Source organism: Nomascus leucogenys, chromosome 8 (genome assembly GCF_006542625.1).
Source record: "Nomascus leucogenys isolate Asia chromosome 8, Asia_NLE_v1, whole genome shotgun sequence".
NCBI classification, from domain to species: Eukaryota; Metazoa; Chordata; class Mammalia; order Primates; family Hylobatidae; genus Nomascus; species Nomascus leucogenys.
The window spans coordinates 76,852,532-76,874,104 of record NC_044388.1 but is presented as its reverse complement, the minus strand read 5'-3'; positions in this window follow the sequence as shown (position 1 = coordinate 76,874,104).

The following is a 21,573-nucleotide window of genomic DNA, read 5'->3' as shown; positions in this document are numbered from 1 at the left end:
CACATTATCTATCCCCACTACCTCCCTGCCTCTTCTACCCTTTCAAACCTCCGGTAATCATTCTTCTACTCTCTCTCTCCATGAGTTCAGTTATTTTAGTTTTTAGCTCCCACAAATAAGTGAGAACATGAGAAGTTTGTCTTTCTGTGTCTGACTTATTTCACTGAACATAATGACTTTCAGTTCTATTCATGCCATTGCAAACGAGGGGATCTCATTCTTTCTTATGGCTGAATAGTACTTCATTGTGTGTATGTACCACATTTTCTTTATCCAGTCATCTGTTGATGGACAGTTAGTTTGCTTCCAAATCTTGGCTATTGTGAATAGTGCTGTAACAAATATGGGAGTGCAGCTATCTCAGATATACTGATTTCCTTTCTTTTGGGTATATGCCCAGCAGTGGAATTGCTAGATCATATGGTAGCTCTACTTTTGGTTTTTTGAGAAACTGCCAAACTGTTCTCTATGGTGGTTGTACTAATTTGCATTCCCACCAGCAGTGCATGAGGGTCCTTTTTTCTCAACATCCTCACCAGTGTTTGTTACTGCCTAACTTTTGAATGAAAACTATTTTAACTGGGGTGAGATGATATCTCATTGTAGTTTTGATTTGCATTTCTCTGATGATCAATGATGCTGGGCACCTTTGCATATGCCTGTTTGCCATTTGTATGTTTTCTTTTGAGAAATGTCTATTCAGGTTTTTTGCCCATTTTTAATCAGATTAGTAGATTTTTTTCCTATAGAGTTGTTTGAGCTCCTTATATATATTCTGTTTTGTTTTGTTTTGTTTTTTTGAGATGGAGTTTCACTTTGGTTGCCCATCCTGGAGTGCAATGGCACGATCTCGGCTCATTGCAACCTCTGCTTCCCAGGTTCAAGCGATTCTCCTGCCTCAGCCTCCCAAGTAGCTGGAATTACAGGTATCCGCCAGCACGCCCAGCTAATTTTTTGTATTTTTAGTAGAGATGAGGTTTCACTATGTTGGCAAGGCTGGTCTCAAACTCCTGACCTCAGGTGATCTACCCGCCTCAGCCTCCCAAAGTGCTGGGATTACAGGTGTGAGCCCCCATGCCTGGCCTATATTCTGGTTATTAAACATTTGTCAGATGGGTAGTTTGCAAATATTTTCTCCAATTCTGTGGGTTGTCTATTCACTTTGTTGATTGTTTCTTTTGCTGTGTAGAAGATTTTTAACTTAATGTGATCCCATTTGTCCATTTTGCATTGGTTGCCTGTGCTTATGGGTTCTTACTCAAGAAATATTTGCCCAGTCCAATGTCCTGGAGAGTTTCCCCAATGTTTTCTTGTAGTAATTTCATAGTTTGAGGTCTTAGATTTAAGTCTTTAATCCACTTTGACTTGATTTTTGTATATGGTGAGTGACAGGGGTCTAGTTTCATTCTTTTGCATATGGATATCCAATTTTCCCAGCACCATTTACTGAAGAGGCTATCCTTTTTCCAAAGTATACTCTTAGCACCTTGTCAAAAATGAGTTCACTGTAGATGTATGGATTTATCTCTGGGTTTTCTATTCTGTTCCACTGATCTATGTGTCTGTTTTATGCCAGTACCATGACATTTTGGTTACTATAGCTCTATAGTATAATTTAAAATCAGATAATGTGATTCCTCCAGTTTTGTTCTTTTTGCTTAGGATAGCTTTGGCTATTCTGGGTCTTTTGTGGTTCTATATAAATTTTCAGAGAGTTTTTTCTATTTCTGTGAAGAATGTCATTGGTATTTTGATAGGGATTGCATTAAATCTATAGATTGCTTTGAGTATTATGAACATTTTAGCAATATTCTTCTAATCCATGAACATGGAATATCTTTACCTTTTTTTTTTTTGTCTTCTTCAATTTCTTGCATCAATGTTTTATAATTTTCATTGTAGAGTTCTTTTGCTTCTTTGGTTAAGTTAATTCCTAGGTATTTAATTTTATTTGTAGCTGTTGTAAGTAAAATTACTTTCTTGATTTCTTTTTCTGATTGTTTGCTCTTGGTGTATAGAAACGCTACTGATTTTTTGTATGTTGATTTTGTATCCTGCAATTTTGCTTCCAAGAGTTTGTTTATCAGTTCTAATAGTTTTTGGTAGAATCTTTAGGTTTTTCCAAATATAAGATTATAACATCTGCAAATAAGAATAATTTGACTTCTTCCTTTCCAATTTGGATGCCCTCTATTTCTTTCTCTTGTCTGCTCTAGCTAGGACTTCTAGTACTATGTTTAATGAAAGTGGTGAAAGTGGTCATCCTTGTGTTCCTGATCTTAGAGGAAAGGCTTTCACTTTTCCCCATTCAGTATGATACTAGCTGTGGGTCTGTCATATAGGTTTTTGTTTTTGAGATGGAGTCTCGCTCTTTTCCCCAGGCTGGAGTGCAGTGGCACAATCTTAGCTCACTGCAACCTCTGCCTCCCAGGTTCAAGCGATTCTCCTGCCTCAGCCTCCTGAGTAGCTGGGATTACAGGTATGTGCCACCATGCACAGCTAATTTTTGTACTTTTAATAGAGATGGGGTTTCATCATATTGGCCAGGCTGGTCTCGAACTCCTAACCTCAGGTGTTCCACCCACCTCAGCCTCCCAAAGTGCTGGGATTACAGGCATGAGCCACCATGCCAGGCCCATATACAGTTTTTATTATGTTGAGGTATGTTCCTTCTATCCTCAGTTTTGTTTTAGGGTGTTTATCATGAAGGGATGCTGAATTTTATCACGTTTTTCCAGCATCAATTGAAATGACAAAAAAAAAGATTTTTGTCCTTCATTCTTTTGATATGATGTATCACATAATTGATTTGTGTATGTTGAGCCATTCTTGCATCCCTGGGACAAATCACACTTGGTCTTGATGAAAAATCTTTTTTTTTTTTTTGAGACAATCTTGCTCTGATGCCCAGGCTGGAGTGCAGTGGCTCTATCTTGGCTCACTGCAGCCTCTGCCTCCTGAGTTTAAGCGATTCTCCTGCCTCAGCCTCCCGAGTAGCTGGGACTACAGGCGCATGCCACCACGCCCGACTAATTTTTGTATTTTTAGTAGAGATGGGGTTTCAGTATGTTGGCAGGCTGGTCTTGAACTCCTGACCTCAGGTGATCCACCTGCCTCAGCCTCCCAAAGGGCTGGATTACAGATGTGAGCCACTGTGCCTGGCCGATGAGCAATCTTTTTAAGTGTTGTTGAATTCGGTTTGCTGGTATTTTGTTGAGGGTTTTTGAGTCAATATTCACCAGTGATACTGGCCTATAGTTTTCTTATTTGGATGTATCTTTCTTTTGGTATCAGGGTAATACTGGCCTCATAGAATGAGTTTGGAAGTATTCCCTCCTCTATTTTTAGGAATAGTTTTAGTGGGATTGGGATTAGTTCTTTTTTTTTATTTTTTATTTTGAGACGGAATCTTGCTCTGTTGCCCAGGCTGGAGTGCAGTGGCGTGATCTCGGCTCACTGCAAACTCCGCCTCCTGGGTTCACACCATTCTCCTGCCTCAGCCTCCTGAGTAGCTGGGACTACTGGTGCCCGCCACCACGCCCAGCTAATTTTTTGTATTTTTAGTAAAGACAAGGTTTCACCATGTTAGCCAGGGTGGTCTTGATCTCCTGACCTCATGATCCACCCACCTCGGTCTCCCAAAGTGCTGGGATTACAGGCATGAGCCACCGCGCCTGGCCGGGATTAGTTCTTCTTTGAATGTTTGGTAGAATTCAGTAGTGAAGCCATTGGGTACTGGGCTTTTCTTTGCTGGGACTTTTTATCATGGCTTCAATCTCATTACTTGTTGTTGGGCTGTTCAGGTTTTGGGTTTCTTCATGTTTCAATCTTGATAGATTTCACATATCTAGTAATTTGTCTGTTTCTTCTAGATCTTCTGATTTATTGGTGCATAGTTGTTCATAGTAGCCACTAATGATCCTTTGAATTTCTGTGGTATCAGTTGTAATGTCTCCTTTTTAATCTCTGATCTTATTTATTTAGGTCTTCTCTCTCTTTTTCTTTGGCTAAATGTTTGTTCATTTATTTTTTCAAAAAAACAGCTTTTTGTTAAATCAATCTTTTGTATTGTTTTCTTCAATTTCATTTATTTCTGCTCTGATCTTTATTATTATTTTTCTTCTACTAATTTTGGGTTTGATTTGTTCTTGGTTTTATAGTTAAGATGTATCATTATTTATTTGAAGTTTTTCTTATCTTTTGAGGCACTTATAACTATATAATTCCATCTTTGTACTGCTTTTGCTGTATCCCATAGGTTTTGGTATGTTGTGTTTCCATTATAATTTGTTTCCAAAAAATTTTCAATTTTATTCTTAATTAATTCACTGACCCACTGGTCATTCGGGAGTATATTGTTTAATTTCCATGTATCTGTACAGTTTCCAAAAATCCTCTCATTATTGATTTCCAGTTTTATTCCATTGTGCTCAGAGAAAATGCTTGATATTATTTTAATTTTTTGGAATGTTTTAAGACTTGTTTTGTGACCTAATATATGATGTATCCTTGAGAATGATCCATGTGCTAAGGAAAAGAATGTGTATTCTGTACCCACTGGATGAAATGTTCTGTAAATATCTATTAGGTCCATTTGGTCTATGGTGCAAATTAAATCTGATGTTTCTTTGTTGATTTCTGTCTGGAAGATTGGTCCAGTTCTGAAAGTGGGGTTTTGAAGTCTCAAGATATTTTTGTATTGGGCTCTATCTTTTTTTTTTTTTTTTTTTTTTTTTGAGATGGAGTCTCGCTCTGTCGCCCAGGCTGGAGTGCAGTGGCGCAATCTCAGCTCACTGCAAGCTCCGCCTCCCGGGTTCACACCATTCTCCTGCCTCAGCCTCTCCGAGTAGCTGGGACTACAGGCGCCCGCCACCACGCCTGGCTAATTTTTTTGTATTTTTAGTAGAGACGGGGTTTCACCGTGGTCTCGATCTCCTGACCTCGTGATCCGCCCGCCTTGGCCTCCCAAAGTGCTGGGATTACAAGCGTGAGCCACCGCACCCGGCCTGGGCTCTATCTTTAGCTCTAATAATGCTTGCTTTATGTATCTCAGTGCTCCCATGTTGGGTGCTGCATATTTAAAATTGTTATATTCTCCTGCTGAATTGATCCCTTTATCATTATATAGTGACCACCTTTGTCTCCTCTTACAGTTTTTGTCTTGAAATCTATTTTATCTGATATAAATATAGCTAACAAGAAAAGAAAATAAAGAGCCTGAATAGAGTCCAGAAATAAACTCACACATATATAGACAACTGATTTTTTTACAAAGATGCTCAGAAAAGACAACTTTTTAACAAAAGCTAGAACAACTAGATATTCACATGTGAAAAAACCACAAAACCAATAATTTACATCCATACTTTGTACTATATACAAAAATTAACTCAAGTGGATCAAAGACCTAATTGTAACTCCTAAAACTATATTTTTAGAAAGAAGCATAAGAGGAAATCTTTGTGAACTCATATTAGGCAAAGATTTCTTAGCTATGTCACCAGAAGCACAGTCCATAAAAACAAATTTGAGGCCGGCACAGTGGGCTCATGCCTGTAATCCCAGCACTGTGGGAGGCTGAGGCCGGTGGATCACCTAAGGTCAGGAGTTTGAGACCAGCCTGGCCAACATGGCAAAACCCCATCTCTACTAAAAATGCAAAAATTAGCTGGATGTGGTGGCACGCACCTGTAATCCCAGCTACTCAGAAGGCTGAGGAAGGAGAATCACTGGAACCCAGGAGGCGGAGGTCGCAGTCAGCTGAGATCGTGCCACTGCACTGCAGCCTGAGCAACAGAGCAAGACGTCACCTAAAAAATAAATAAATAAAAAAAATAAAAATTTGATAAATTGGATTTAATCAAGTTAAAAACTTCTCTTCAAAAGACATTGTTATGAGAGCAAAAAGATAAGCAACAGTCTGGAAATGATATTTGGGATTCATATATCTGCTAAAGGACGTGTATCGAGAATATGGAAATCTCAAAATTTAATAATAAGAAAAAAAATCCCACTTAAAAGTGGACAAAAGAGTTGAACAGATGCTTCAGAGAAGGCAAATTAGAACATAAGATGCTTATTATCATTAGTTATCAGGGAAATTAAATTTAAAACCGCAATAAGATACCACTATGTACTTGTCAGAAAGGCTAAATGTCAAAAGACTGTCCATACCGAGTGTTGATGAGAATGTGAAGAAATTGGAGCTCTCATCCACTGCTGATGTTGATGTAAAATTGTACTACTATATTGGAAAATAACTTGGCATTTCTCAAAAAGTTAAACTTATACTTTATGATCCAGCCATCCTACTCTGAGGTGTTTACCCAAGACAAATGAAAGTATATGTGCATTAAAAGATTTGCACACAAATATTCATAGCAGCATTATTTGTCACTCGACAGGTAAATGAAGAAATTATAGTACATCCATGCAATGGAATGCTATTCTGCAATAGAAAGGAACAGACTATTGATAGAAATGTGGTGCCTACCTCAAAATGAATCTTAAAATAATCATGCTGCAGAAACAAGCCAGACAAAAAAAGAATACATGCTGTATGATTTCACTTGTATAAAATTCTAGGAAATGCAAACTAATCTGTAGTGACAGAAAGCCAACCAGTGAGGATGAGGTGGGGAGGGATTATGAAGAACAAGAGGAAAGCTCTGGGGAGGAAGGAAAAGCTCACGGTCTTGGTGATGGTTTCGTGGGTGTAAACATATGTCAAATCTTATCAAGTTGTATACTTTAAATATGTACAGTGTATTCATGTGAATTATATTTCATAAAGCTGTTAAGTATAGTTGAGTCTTAATGAGGCATATACCAAAAAAACACAAAAATTCTTGAACCTTGTCCTTGATCTACTGATACACATTACCTGGGAGGGAGGCTCAGGGCTGCAGTTTTGCAATTCTGACACACACACCGTCATTTGAAAGCCTCTGGTCCATGGAGCTGAAATTCCTCCCAGTGGCCTTGCCAGGCTCCCTTTTCCTCTACCTGCTTCCCATGAAAGCCTCAGCTTTCCCAGTCCCCATTTCATTCTCTGAGCTCCGGCCCACCCAGCTGTCTGAAGTTCCCTGACGGGTCCAGGCTCTTGGCCTCTGGGCCTTTGTAGCTGCTGTGTCCTCCCCTGGAGCACCCCTGTGCTCTTCTTCAGTTGACTGGTTCCCACTGGTGCTTCCCTGCTCAGGAGGCACCACCTGTGGAACGCCTTCCAGACACCCCGCCCCAGGTTGGAGGCTCCATCTTTTCCACTAGCTTGCCCTGTGGAACTCTCCGAACTTTTGTTTCTTGATCTCTAAACTGAGCTTAAAAATAATGCCTACCTCACAGGATTGTTTTGAAGACTCAATGAGATAACAGAAACTTTTTAGCATAGTTGTTGGTACATATTAGAATTCAACAAACAGTGGCCACTCTGGTGTGGCTGGTGCTATTATTGTTCTTCATCACTCTCGTCATCTTCTCCTCCTTGTGTCCCTGGAGGCCTCTGAAAATGTCCCGAAGAGCACACTGGTGGCTGCTGTTCAGTCACTTGTCTGCTTCCTCCCCTAGACCATGACTTCCCTGAGGACAGGAGTGCACCACAAGCATTAAGTGAGTTCAGTCCACAACACTTATGGGGCAGCCTCTGGGAGCCAGACCCTATCCCAAGTGCTGGGGACACAAAAATTAGGAGGAAGGCAATGAATATCAGAAGTGAAGGTGGCAGAGAGGTGCCAGAGGGGAGTGTTAGGAGCACAGACTTCTGAGCCATCTGCTCCATCACATGTAGCTGTGTGACTTTAGATAAGATACTTAACCTCTCTTTTCCTCAGTTTCCTCATCTGTAAAAGGTGGGGGTAAATAATGCCTATCTTGCTAGGTTGTTGTATCATTTTCTCTTTTTCTTTCTTTCTTTCTTTCCTTTCTTCCTTTCTTCCTTCCTTCCTTCCTTTCTTTCTCTCTCTCTTTCTCTTTCTTTCTTTCTCTTTCCTTCTCTTTCCTTCCTTCCTTCCTTCCTTCCTTCCTTCCTTCCTTCCTTCCTTCTTTCCTTTTTGACAGAGTCTTGCTCTGTCTCCCAGGTTGGAGTGCAGTGGCATGATCTCAGCTCACTGCAACCTCTGCCTCCTGGATTCAAGTGATTCTCCTGCCTCAGCCTCCCGAGTAGCTGGGACTACAGGTGCACACCACCACGCCCGGCTAATTTTTGTATTTTTAGTAGAGATGGGGTTTCACCATGTTGCCAAGGCTGGTCTCGAACTCCTGACCTCAGGTGATCTGCTCACCTTGGCCTCCCAAAGTGCTGGGATTACAGGCTTGAGCCACTGTGCCCAGCCTGTATCATTTTATTTCATGTTAACACATAGATAGTCTTGCTCAACTAGGTAATACTTTTTTTTTTTTTTTTTTTTTGAGACAGTCTCACTCTGTTGCCCAGGCTGGAGTGCAGTGGTGTGATCTCGGTTCACTGCAACCTACCCCTCCCGGGTTCCAGTGACTCTCCTGACTCAGCCTCCTGAGTAGCTGGGATTACAGGCACATGCCACCACACCCAGCTAATTTGTGTATTTTTAGTAGAGATGGGGTTTCACCATGTTGCCCAGGCCGGCCTGAACTCCTGACTTCAGGTGATCCGCCCACCTCGGCCTCCCAAAGTTCTGGGATTACAGGCGTGAGCCACCGTGCCGGCCCAATGAGGTAATATATGTAAAACATTCAGAACAAAGGACACGGAGTATCCACTGGATTTGGCAATTAGCAGTGCATCAGAGAGATGTGGAGAGAGCTGCTTTAGAGGAGGCAGAAGCCAAAGTGCAGGGATGGGGAAGTGAGTGACCGGAAGGGATGAGAAAGGGAAGTGGAGACAGCTCCTGAGAGCTGTTGGGATCAACAGGAGAGAGGGTAGCTTGATGGAGAGGGCGTTACTGACAGGAAGGTGCCAGTAGGATGGGAGTGACTGCAGATACAGGAGAGAGGAAGGAGAACAGAGTAAGGGGGCAGGGGTGGGACTGCCTGCATCCAGGTGCAGGGGGAGGTGAGGGGGGTCGGCAGGGAGGGAGGGGGCTCATTCAGCCCTGCTGCCTGGGTGCTTTGTATCCTCAGTGGAGCAAACTCATCTGTGGAGGGAGAGAAGAGTGGCGAATGGAGGGGGGCTCCTGGAGGGCGGGGGAAGTGTGAAGTAGCTCTTGAGTGGAGTGGGGGAGGGTTAGAAAAGACGGTGACAGGCGGTGCTAAGCAGAGACCACAATCTGGAAGAGTGCCAGATTGTGGGTGTCGGGGAGGGGGCTGTTCCACCGCAGCTGCAGCTACAGCCAGGAGGTGAGGGTGAGAAAGCTGGAGGGAGGCATGACTTTTGGAGTGGGCGGGCTCACCAGGAGAATGACCAACTAGATGGTCCAGATTGCCTGGAAATGGAAAGTCCCTCATCCCAGGAATGCCTGAGGCCAAACAAACCAGTATAGTTGGTCACCTACTGCAGAGTGATGAAACCCTGGCCCCCACGGGGGTGAGTGTGCTGGCTCTGTGATCAGCACTAGGATGTGGGTGGGTGGCTGTGGGTGGTGTGGGGGTGTAAGGGTAGCCTGGACACTCAGGAAATAGGACTAGGGGGTTGGGAGGGAGGTTAAGGACCTAAGGGTGTCACTCACCTGTCTTCCTGGTTCCTGAATAGCGCCTGGCACTAAATGTTTTTCCAGAGACTGTGAAACCAGACATTCTTACTAGTTTTAATTTTTGCCTTAGCCACATAGCTTCTGCATTAACATAATATCCTTTAAAATCAGCTCCTTAATAAATATGTCTTAAAAGGAAACACCCTTTACCCTATATGGACAAAAAGAAACCACACAGAGCCCCACCACCAAGCAGGTATTGGCGGCTAACTGGATCTGCTGCTTGACAAAGGAACTGCGGTGCCCAGGGCTGCTGTCTCTCTGTTACCCTGGGAGATGAGCCGGCTTGAGAGAGGCATGGATGATGTGCTCGCACCCAACGGAGCCCTTCTCCTTGAGCTGCTGAGAAGAATGGGGCTTGAAAGAGGGACAGCTTTGCTGTGTGACTAAATTCTGTGTTCCTTTACTACCTGTGATCATCTTGCCTCCCTCACTTTGGAAAATGCTGTGATAAAGTGATTGAGACTATAGATTATCTTAGTGTTCTTAAGAGTCAATAACAGTTGTGCATTTATTATTTTATTTTTTCAGACTGGGTCTTGCTCTGTTGTCCAGGCTGGGGTGCAGTGGTGTAATTTTGCAGTGAGCTACAGCCGCAACCTCTGGGGCTCAAGCGATCTTCCCACCTCAGCCTCCTGAGTAGCTGGGATTACAGGTGTGAACCACCGCATCCAGCCTCAGCTGTGCATTTAAATTCCAAGATGTCATTTGGGTGGCATTTTTGGGGGGCCATGTATAGGCTTAGAGAATGTTGCAGCTGAAAAGATCCCTGAGGACTCAATTGATCTGACACCCCCCCCAACTCTGCTTCCTTCCTTCCTTTTTTTAAGAAAGGGAAGTAGAAACTGAAGTCCACAGAGGGCAGAGACTTAGCCAGAGCCTCGGAAACAGAGCTGGGACTAGCCCCCACCCTCCTAGCTCGGCCAGCAGACACAGTTAGATACTTTCCCCACTTTTTCCCCACTTGGCCTTTGGAGACTATTTTGCTTCTTGATTTCTGATTTCTTGTCAGCTGTGATTAATGAGGAAGTCTCCTGCATACATGATTTTCAGCTGTACCTGGTTTACAGCAAACAGATTAGATCATTTAAGTCAGAATAATACTATTTAGCAAAGCTGGATTTAGAGCTGGCAGAAATTAAGAAGATTAAAGGTAAAAAAAAAAAAAATAGAGTGACAATCATAGATCAACACCTGAAAAATCTTGCTGCCTGTACACATCCCTAATTGAGAAGTATGTGGAAGATTCCATCCGTGAAATTCAATTATCATGCAAGCCAGAGGAAGTGGCTTCCCTGGGGAAAAAGCCAGGCAGCCCAAATCAAAACAGCCCCACCTGTCTGTTTCCGTGTCAAAAGAGTGAGAAAGCCTGCCTGGCTGATGATGAAATATGGATGATATGCATCAACTTGATGAAAATGTCCAGGGGTCCTTTTCTATAATGGGATTATCTCCTGAGCTCCTCCATCAGAAGTTAGCCTGGAAAAACGTTTGAGGCTCCATAGATACTGAGGGCAGACTGGCACCTGCACCCCATTCCTGACACCCTTTCTCCCAACTTCAGAGTGGGTGGGACTGGATGGAACTCGAAGACAAAAGGAGCTCTGAAGCCCTGAGCCCCTTCCATGGATAAGGGGCTTCTTAACTGGAGCAATCAGCAGGAAAATCTCACAACTGTAATGATTACAAATGAGCCAGCGGTAATTGACCCGCCTTTTAACTGCAAGGAGGGACGCAGGGTTGGGGCGGGGGTTCTTCAGCACTTGCTTTGTCTCTCGGATTCCAGAGAGATTCACACTGCAATCCTGGATCTGCAGAAGAGCTGGATGGAGTTTCTTCTTGGTTAACTGCTGTGCGTGGTCATGGTGGTAAATACAGGCTTATTCCCCTCTGGGGCTTAGAGGCGTACAATTTGCAAAGTGCTTTCACATTCATCAACTCAGAACATTCCACTCAGAAAACCCTGAGATGTTTCCAATTATACAGATGAAGAGGCAGAGGTTAAACGATTGGCTTCATCTGTTTGAAAGATCCTTGCTGGATTCCGATCTAGTGTGTGTTTGGTGCTACGCCGGTACATTTAGAGAAAGGCTCCATCTCAGTCTCTCAGGAGCATGCATTCTGATGGGGAGGATTAGACGCTGACTTATGTGATCGTCATCGAAGGTCAAATGTGATAGGGCCATCGGGGAGGGGTGCTTAGGGAGAGGTCAAAGATGAAAAAGACTGCGTGATGGAGAAACTCTCCCCGAGGGCCAGGGCCAAGCCTGTCTCACCGCAGTTGTAGCTCCAGTGCTTGGCACAAAGCAGGTTTCAAAAGCATCAGTTGAATAAATGAATGAATGATAGTGGTACCTCTTAAGATAGACCTTGAAGGATGTAAAGAATTTGGGGAATTTGAAGGAAAGCAAGTAAGTTGGGAATTATTACTGGGAGAACAGAGGAAGTAAATCGTAGGATATCAAAATTGCAATAATATTGGGTTTGCTGAATCTGTGCTGAGTATGAACAAGCTCTGGCTGATGTTAACAATGTGGTTTTGCTAATCCCTGCTGCGTTGTCTCATGGATGGTGACAGTCAGGTCTCTCCTTCACACTCCTCCCTCTTCTCCCAAAGTCACTGGGAAAATTGCTTTGCAGACCATCTGTGCCTCTTTGAGTGACTTAGAGGTTTCAAATTAGTTTCTCCAGGAATTATTTTGAATTCTAGTGGCTTGCTCCAGATCAGGGCAGGGCTAAGGGGAGAGGAGAGATGCTCAGGAGGGGGGGAAATATCTGTGTTTGACTGGAGACTCATGATATCTTTGGTGTACAATCAAAATCGGTGAAGGTGGTTCTTGATGTGAACTGTGTATTTTGAGTCCTCAAGGAACACTGCCTATCCCTGCCTGGAAGGAAGGGTCTAGTGTCAGGATAGACTCTCTGGTACTACCTGGGAGGAGCCCCCTCAACCACTCTCCCTGAACTGGAAGGGATGGGGAACATGGTGTCGTCTCCAGCTTGAACCATAATGTTCACCTTTGTGATATGAGACAAGAGGGCCCTACAGGCTCAGGGTCATCATGAAAGGCAACAACTTTATAAAAGGGAAGAAGCAGTAAGGAAAATCTGCCTGTCCCTAATTATAGAGTTATCATGTCCAACATCTAACATGATATAACAGTGGACTTGTCAAGCCCTGATCAGGAGGTAGTTATTGGGAAAATCTGATAGTCACATTTCAGGGTGGGCTGGTTCTTCTCTATTTGTAATCCCTTCCAGGGCCATCCTCTGACTTTCTCTACCCTGCCCTGTCTCTGGGGGGCTGACCCACATGGATGGTATCATCTGGGCTCCTTTGCCTTCAGGCATTAGGTTGGGTTCAGCCCATGGGAGGCACTTGGGCGATCAGAGAAGGAGAGAAGCAACAGTCAGGGTAGCTCTTCCCTGCTCCCTTCTTGCTTTAGGACCATGTCATGGCAGGGTCTGGGTCCTTCTGTGACCATGGTGTGCCAGGCAGCCACAACTTTCAGCTCCCAGGTTCAAGTGATTCTCACGCCTCAGCCTCCTAAGTAGCTGGAATTACAGGCATGTGACACCACACCTGGCTAACTTTTTTATCTTTAGTAGAGACTGAGTTTTGCCATCTTGGCCAGGCTGATCTCAAACTCCTGGCCTCAAGTGATCCACCTGCATCGAGCTCCCAAAATGCTGGGATTACAGGCATGAGCCACGGGGCCCTGTGTCACTAGGCTCTTAAGAACAGCATTCCAGGCCGGGCGCAGTGGCTCATGCTTGAAATCCCAGCACTTTGGGAGGCCAAGACAGGTAGATCATAAGGTCAGGAATTCAAGACCAGCCTGACCAACATGGTGAAACCCCGTCTCTACTAAAAATACAAAAATTAGCCAGGTGTTGTGGTGGGCATCTGTAATCCCAGCTACTCGGGAGGCTGAGGCAGGAGAATCGCTTGAACCCAAGAGTTGAAGGTTGCAATGAGCCAAGATCATACCACTGCACTCCAGCCTGGGCAACAGAGTGAGACTCCATCAAATATAAATAAATAAATAATCAGCATTCCTTCTCTTAGCCCCTTCAGGCCTGGGGTGTCAGTGGCTCCCACTGTTGCTAGTGTCTGGGTGCCACAACATCCTGCTTACACCTCTGTAGTGGTCCCTTCCTTCAAGTGTCTTCTTTGAATGGACTTACTTTTCCCGCTAAGATCCTGCCTCATAGGTGCCTGGAGAACAGGCTCCTGCCTTGTTCATCTCCGCACCCCCTGGGTCAGACTGCAGAGTCTGGGCTCCTACTCTGTAACAGGGAGCCAGGGGCCATCAGAAATCGGCTTGAAATGCTCCTATCTCTTGGGCCCTTAGGATTAGGGCTGCTGCTTTTGGTGTACGGCACCTGTTTCACCCCTAGGAACTTAGCCTTGTGATTTCTAGAGATCCCAAGTGTATTATGTGGCTCACATGGGGGCAGGTGAGAAAAGCTACTGTCAGTTAAGACAAAGACCTTACCTTGCCTTCAAGCTAGCATGTCTAAGTGGAAGCAGGTTTCATGAGAGAAGAAAACAGTGAACTTTTAGGGTTGGATAGAGTTGGGTTCAAATCTTTGATCCTTCTGTTATACACTGGGTGGCCTTGGGCAGGCCACTTCTCTCTGAGTCCCTTTCCTCGTATGTAACTGGGAGTGACAATAGTCTTCTCACTCCAGGGCCACCATAAGCATTACACATGGTCATGGACAGGAAGGGCTGGGATGGGGGCCTGGTCCTCATGCCCTTCAAGTGCGCATCCTCAGATCTTTCCCCTCTTGATGCTTGTAGCAGTTTCAGCATCTCCACCTTCCTCGCTCTCCTCCAAAATGGCTTTCATGATACTATATCCCCAGTGCAGCCTTTTATGATAAGATGGACTCAAACCCCCAATTTCCATTCCGAGGAAAAGTCAGTGCTCCCCAAGATCGCTGTAAATCCCCAGAGGACTTTCCCCTGGTCACCTTTGGCTCTGAGTGAGTTCCCTTTCTGAATCATCTTTTTATCTCACCGGTGCTGTTTCTTTCCTACGCTGCTGTGGAGGTGGAAAATACAGCCCTTTTCATTATTTTCACAAAAATAAGCAGACTTTCCCCAAATAGAGTAAAACTTGCACTTGGCCATCGCAGCCTCTTGGCCTCCAGAGCCCATTTCTTCCCCCTCCTCTCATCTCCTCCCAGGATTCCCCCTGGGAACTCCAAATTCTCACTTTCTTGCACTGGGGCTCTGCAGCCTGGTCCAGTCCCCGCTCTGGAATTCTGCGGGACCTACCTTTGCCTGCCTGGGTCTACCGAGAGTACACAAGAACAAAAGGGCCTTTAATCTCCCGGCTCCTCTCCCATCCGAGTGCAGCTGTGCCTGTGAACAGTGACATTCTCCCTGCAGGACATACCCAGGGTGGGGCGCCAGGTAAGGCCCAAGTGTAAAATGCCACGTGCTATCGACTCCCTCACCTGCCATCTTCCTCAGGAGGTTGGACAGAGGTGGGACAGGAGCTGCTCTCTTCAAACCCAGTCCCAGGTTCTAGTCCCAGCTCTGTGAATGGCTGACTGGGTGACTCCAGGCAGGCTGCAGTCACTCTCCCAGCCTCAGTGTCCCAACTGTTGGCTGAAGGTCTGGAGCCCCAATCCTGAGAGTTGCCAGCCTGTGCGCTGGAGGCTGGCAGGCCGGCTGCAGTGCCACCGTCCTGGCACGGGAGCTCAAGCAGTGCACTCTCGTGCTGGAGCTGTGCTTTCTTTTGATCACGCTTTCTCCTCACCTTGTCCTTGTGTCACTGGATAGGATCCCATCTGTCATGCTGAGCCATCTGCTTCCTCTCCTGCCATCTCTGCTGCCCAACTCTAAGTAAATTAAAAAACAAAGAGGCAGGAAGCTACTGACAGCCGCATTTATCCTCATTTCTGCAGCTGGCAATGGGAGCTGAAGGGCTGGCTTGGTGGGTCTGAATTAAAGATTAGAGCAGATGGGGAGGGATACAGTCCTGTGACTGTGCCATCTCGACCGCGGATGACACCTTGGGTGGCCATGAACGTGGGCAGGGGCTGGGGAGGAAGGGATTCGAGTCAGTGTGAGGGGCAGTGGTGGGACACTTTGGAGTTGGGCAAAACTGGTTTGTACCATCTCTGTGTATGACCCTGGGCAAGTCATTTACACTGGAAGCCTCAGTTTCCTCATCTGTGAAATGGGCATAATCGATATTACTGACCACACAGAGTGGTTGGGAGACTCAGTGAGAAGCATATAGTTTCATAGCAGGTATGCAGCTGGTGCTCCACAGAGAGGTATTTCTGAGGGATGCAGGGTATGCAAGGAAACAGATGGGGTTGGCATGGAGCCACTTGCCCAGGGAAGGGCATTAGGGAGGAGTTTGGTGACCTGTGTCTCCTCCTTGGGCCTCAGTCCCCACATCTCAAAGATGGGACTAGGACTGTTGGGTCAAACTCTAGGAAAAGAGCAGAAGGAGCAGGAGGCATGGGTCAGCTGGGGGCTGAACTTGGAGGACAAGTGGCTCAGGAGCAGGAGACCCTGGAGGGGGCACTGTGGTGGCTTCCCGAGGGTGGCTCTGCAGTGGATTGTGTTATTGCTTCCCACTATTTCCTGCCCTCCTTCTGAGAAGACTGTATAATTTCTCTACCCCACTGACTTCAGGTTTGGCCACACAACCAGTTCTGAGCAGAAGCTCCAAGAGCCGTCACACATTTCCATGATTGCTCTTTCCTTCCTACCATGGGACCAAAATAAGGTGTTTTCATCTAGTCTAGGTCTTGAAATGAAGGTGATGTGGGTCAGAGCCAAAGCTGACCCACAGCAGATATGGATGTGAGCCAGAAGTAAATGTTCGCTGTAAGTCACCGACACATTAGGGTCTTTAGCAGAAGCTGACTGTATAGGCCCCTTGGAATCCAAGCTGATCCTGATTTTAAGAAAAAGGTGCAGCCTGACTCTGCCAGCTTTCCTGCAATTTCTGGGTTCAGGCAGACAGGGGACCTTCTCCGGGCCTTGGTAATTTTGTCTGTAGAATGATTAGCCATGGATAAGTGAAAGTCCATAAGGTGGGGGAGGGTGGAGGACCATGCAACGGTGTCACCCCCAGTCCCAGGGAACCCTCCTGGGGTGGGCAGGTATGTGGCACAAACGAAAGTGTGTGTGACTATATTCTCTTCCTTTCTCCACTTCAGAGCATTTCTATTTCTTCCCACAGATCATACCATTGCAATGATCATTGCCCAGAATGCAGGCAACTCTACTCCCAAGCCATGTTACCACAATTACAGAGAGGTCATTAAGACACATTCCATGGATATCAGCTTAGACCTCTCTGAATCTCAGGGTCTAAGTCTCTCCTTCCTGTCCTGACCTGATAGAACTCATGATTGGGAAATGGCCAGGTGCTAACTGAGACAGAGATGCCCCTCCAGGCAGGCAAACAACTTAGCTTCAAAACGAAAGCCTTGACATTTATCTAAAGAGAAGGGATAGCTAACGGTGACATTAATCCTCTTTTTACTCTCCTGAGATATTTACTTCTGGCCCCAAACTTGATGATTCCATTCTGTAAGACCAGAGCTATGTAGGTAAGCAGGTCTCCCTGGAGTGGACATTTGTCCTCTGGGAGCCATCTTGGCATCTGAGTGCCCCGCTTATGCTTTGGCAGAGTCTGGCTCTCACAGTAGAAGCAGAAAAGGCTGGACACTCATTTTCCAGCCTCCCTGCAGCGAGGCCACAGGCACTCGCTCCTATCTGCTCCAGTGACACAGACATTGGAGGGTCCATGCTGGTGCAGCAGCAGCCCCAGCCTCCAAGGGTCATGGTGGCAGCACGGCAGCTGGCAGATCCAGTGCCCAGTGCAAGCAGCTCTGCTGTGTGAGCTGTGGCTAGCAGGGCTTGGGGCCAGTAGCAGAGTTCTTGGTACTCTGCTCTGTGACAGCTTCTGGCCACGGTCCTGGCCCCTGCCCATTTTCTAATCCTGGTTCTGCATCTGTCCCATGTATTCTGTGAGGTCCTCACTGTTCTTTCACTAAATTTGCCTTCTGCTTGTTACCAGCAAGAAGGCTGTTTCTTTTGCTTGCTAGTAGGAGCCCTGACTTGGAAAGCAACTTAGCATTCTGTTACCAGACCAAGCAGGTTAGCAGAGAATTCTTTCTAGCCATGCATGGTTCTATCTTTGTGCAGTGTTTTAGGAAATCCATTTTGTTATATTTTCAGAAATATTCTAGTGCCCTATATAAATTACTACCCCAAACAGTGGTCCTGCTAGTTCGCTCCTTAACCTGGTCCTTGGCATGGCTGGCACCACCCTGAGAAGGAGGTTGTGTTGGGACATCACATAGTTGTGGTTTGCAGCAGCTCCAGTCACACTTAAGAGCCACCCCCCATCCTGAGCATTGGATAGGAGCAGGTGTGACTGTCCACAGCTTCACAGGAACTGAAAGACCTCTTGAGCTGGTTTAATTAGGTGATATTCACAATGGTGCCTGCAAACCAACTGTATCAGGATCACTTGGGAAGCCTTTTAAAAATGTACATTCCACGGTCCCAGCTACAGATTCAGGGAGGCCCAGGGATCTGCATTCTGATGCTCTGATCCAACTCCCTGAGTGCTTTTCACAGATGGGTAAAGAAGCAGCCAGGTCTCCTGACCTCCAGTCCACTCAGTGACCTCCCCTACAGCCCTTCAAGTAGACTCTGCCCCTCCTAGGCAAGGAAGCGTGATCCAGGTTGGCTACCAGCAAGGCCAACCTGACGGGGAGGGGGTGCTGCTCCTGGAAAAAAAGTATGATGAATATGGAATTTATAATCTGGCTATTTCAGCAAATATTCGTGTGCTTTGCTGAAAGGTGCACTTTCAGATCAATTCTGCACTGCGTCTTTTTCAAATTATTATTCTAAGCTTATAAAATTGAGTTTATTACTGGTGTAAAAATAATAAACTCAGGAATCATTCATTGCTCTCCACTCCCAGGAGTCAGCCTAATTTTTAAAAAAGAATCAGGAAAGCCCAGGATGACCCCAGGTTTCTCAACTAAGATACTGAGGGATGGTGGTGCCCTGCACTGATATGGGAGCTCAGCAGGGGCAGGTGTGGGGGAGTGAGATATATTGATTGTGTGGTACATGTTGAATAATCATAAGTGTATTGGTGGGCAGAGGCCAAACAGGTCTGGGGCTTGGGGAAGAGGTCTGGTTCAAAAACAAGTTAGAACTCTTTAATACAGGTGAGATGATTCAGATAGTGTTCTCTGTGAGGAATGAGAACAGTGATCCTTACCCCCTTGGTCCTTCAGTGGAAAATGAGATAGGGTAGGGAAGGAAGGGTAGGTGGTGAGAGAGGCTGAGGCCAAATAGTTTGTAAATTTCATCTAGCTCCAACATTCTGCTGCTCTGTCCCATACATGTTTGTCAGTTCAATTCAGTCCAGTTCGGTTCAACAGCTCCAGTCACTATGTTGAGCATAAGCCAATTCATCCACTATTTATTGAGCACTGACTATGTTTAAGGCCCTGGGGTCACCAGCAGACCTTAAGTGAACTGAGTGGAAGTTCACTTGTCATATTTGGTGATGGATCAGGCAGGGAATGATATTTAATGTCAGGCCTGAAGTTCAGAGAGGAAGTGCAACATTTCCAAGGTCAGAGAGCAAAATGGTGACACGATTCCTAACTCCTAGCCCAGAAGGGGGATTTCTCTGAAGCATGGTACAGCCAGGAACAGGTAGTAGAATATGAGTGGACAATGTAAAAATATGATTAACACTTGATTATTGGTACAGAGGATGGGTTAGCTCTGGAAGCAACAGGGTTGTGGAGTGTCTGGGCTCACTGGAATGATTAGAGTCTCCTGAGATGGATGAATAGAGAAGAGAGTGTTAGGACTCACAGGTCACCCCACTCAACCTTTTACTATTTAAAACAGTCTTGCACGTCTCTAGTGACAAGCAGCTCATTACCATTCAAGGTAGCTCATCCTTTATTTGGGTGGCTCTGAATCTTGGAATTTGCTTTTTACAGTGAAGAGAGATCAAATCTCCTGCTGCAGTTCCATTCTATCGATTTGTCTTAGCTCAGCCACTGGGCACCACAGATCATGTCTGTTTCCCTTGTCCTGTGACACCCCTCAAAGACTTGGAGGTGACCCAGATCCATTGAGCTCCAGGTTCGTGCCTCAGATCCCTCAGCCATTATGTCCTTCCAGAATTGGATGCTCTCCCATCCTGTTCACCCGCTCCTGATGTGTTATGGTTTACCATAGTCTCTCTCACAGAGTGAAGCATAGCACTCCAGAAGCCAGGGCTGTGTGATGAATGCATCTCTTTAATGCTTATTGCAGGACCAGGAGCTGCCTGTACACCAGCCTGAGTCACATGACCTTGTGACCCAAGGTCCACCTACCAGTGACCCTCTGCTCCCACCTCAGGATGTAGGTACCCTCTGATTCCTCTGTGTATATGGGGGAGGGGTGGGACAGGCAGGGCCCAGTGAAAATGGTTTCAACCCTGTGTGAGTGAAAGCCTGGGCGTATAGGAGGTGATCTAAAAATTAACAGCCCCCAGTGACTTGGCTGGCAAATAGCTTTCATTCCCTTGCTCCTCCAAGTGTGGTTCATGGACCAGTAGTATCAGCATCTTCTGGGGGTTTATTAGAAGTGCAGAATCTGAGGCCCCATTCCACACCTACTGAATCAGAAACTGTGACTTAACAAGATCTCTGGGCTACCCATGTGCCCTCTGTGTTAGGCCATTTTTTGCATTACCAGAAAGGAATTCCTAAGACTAGGTAATTTATAAAGACAAGAGGTTAGTTTGGCTCACAGTTCTGCAGGCTGTACAAGCATGGCACCAACATCTGCTCAGCTTCTGGGGAGGGCCTCAGGAAGCTTACAGTCATGAAGGAAGGTGAAGTGGGAGCAGACATGTCACATGGCGAGAGCAGGAGCAAGAGAGCAAGGCCAGGAGAGCCCCAGACTTTTAAACAATTAGATCTCGTGTGAAATAACAGAACAAAATTTCATTTATCACCAAAGGGATGGCATTAAACCATTCATGAGGGATCCACCCCTATGATCCAATCACCTCCCAGCCAGCCCTTCCTCCAACACTGGGGATATTTGTACTGGAGAGTACAAATATCCAAACCATATTATCTGCTCTTCCTTTTTGTGAATCCTCAGGGTCATGTTGCTTGGCTCAGCCTTCAGGGCTTGTGGATCATGCCCAGATGATATTCCTAAAATTCCAATCTGCCCATGTCACTCTGCTGCTTACCTGCTACCAAAGGGTCTCTACTGGTTTCAGGATAAAGTATAAATTCCCAGGCATCATGATTTGGCTTGTACCTGTCTCAAAGGCCTAGCTACCATCCTACTCATACCAAATAACTCATAGTTCTCCTAGAAGGACAGGCTCTTCCACATCTTGCATTTGTATGTGCTGTCTCCTCTGCCTGGAATTTCTCCCCTAGACTTTCTCCCCTGAAGAACTCTTCCTCAATCTTAATCTCAGCTTTCATCTCTCTTTCTCCAGGAGCTGCCTGATATGTGCCTGCATCAAATAGTCCTTCTGTGATGGTTCATTTTATGTGTCAACTTGACTGGGCCATGGAGTGCCCAGTTATTTGGTTAAACATTATTTCTGGGTGTGTCCATGAAGGTGTTTCTGGATGGATGAACATTTAAACTGGTAGGCTGAGTAAAGCAGATTGCCTTCCCCAGTGTGAGGGGGCCTTATCCAACCGGTGGAAAACTTGAATAGAATAAAAGACTGAGTAAGAAAGGATTATTTTGCTCTGCCTTTGAGCTGGGACATTGGTTCTCATGTGTCTTCAGACTCAAATGCAGCCTGGAACTTACACCATTGGCTCTCCTGAGTCTCTAGCTTGTCAACAGCATTCTTGGCACTTC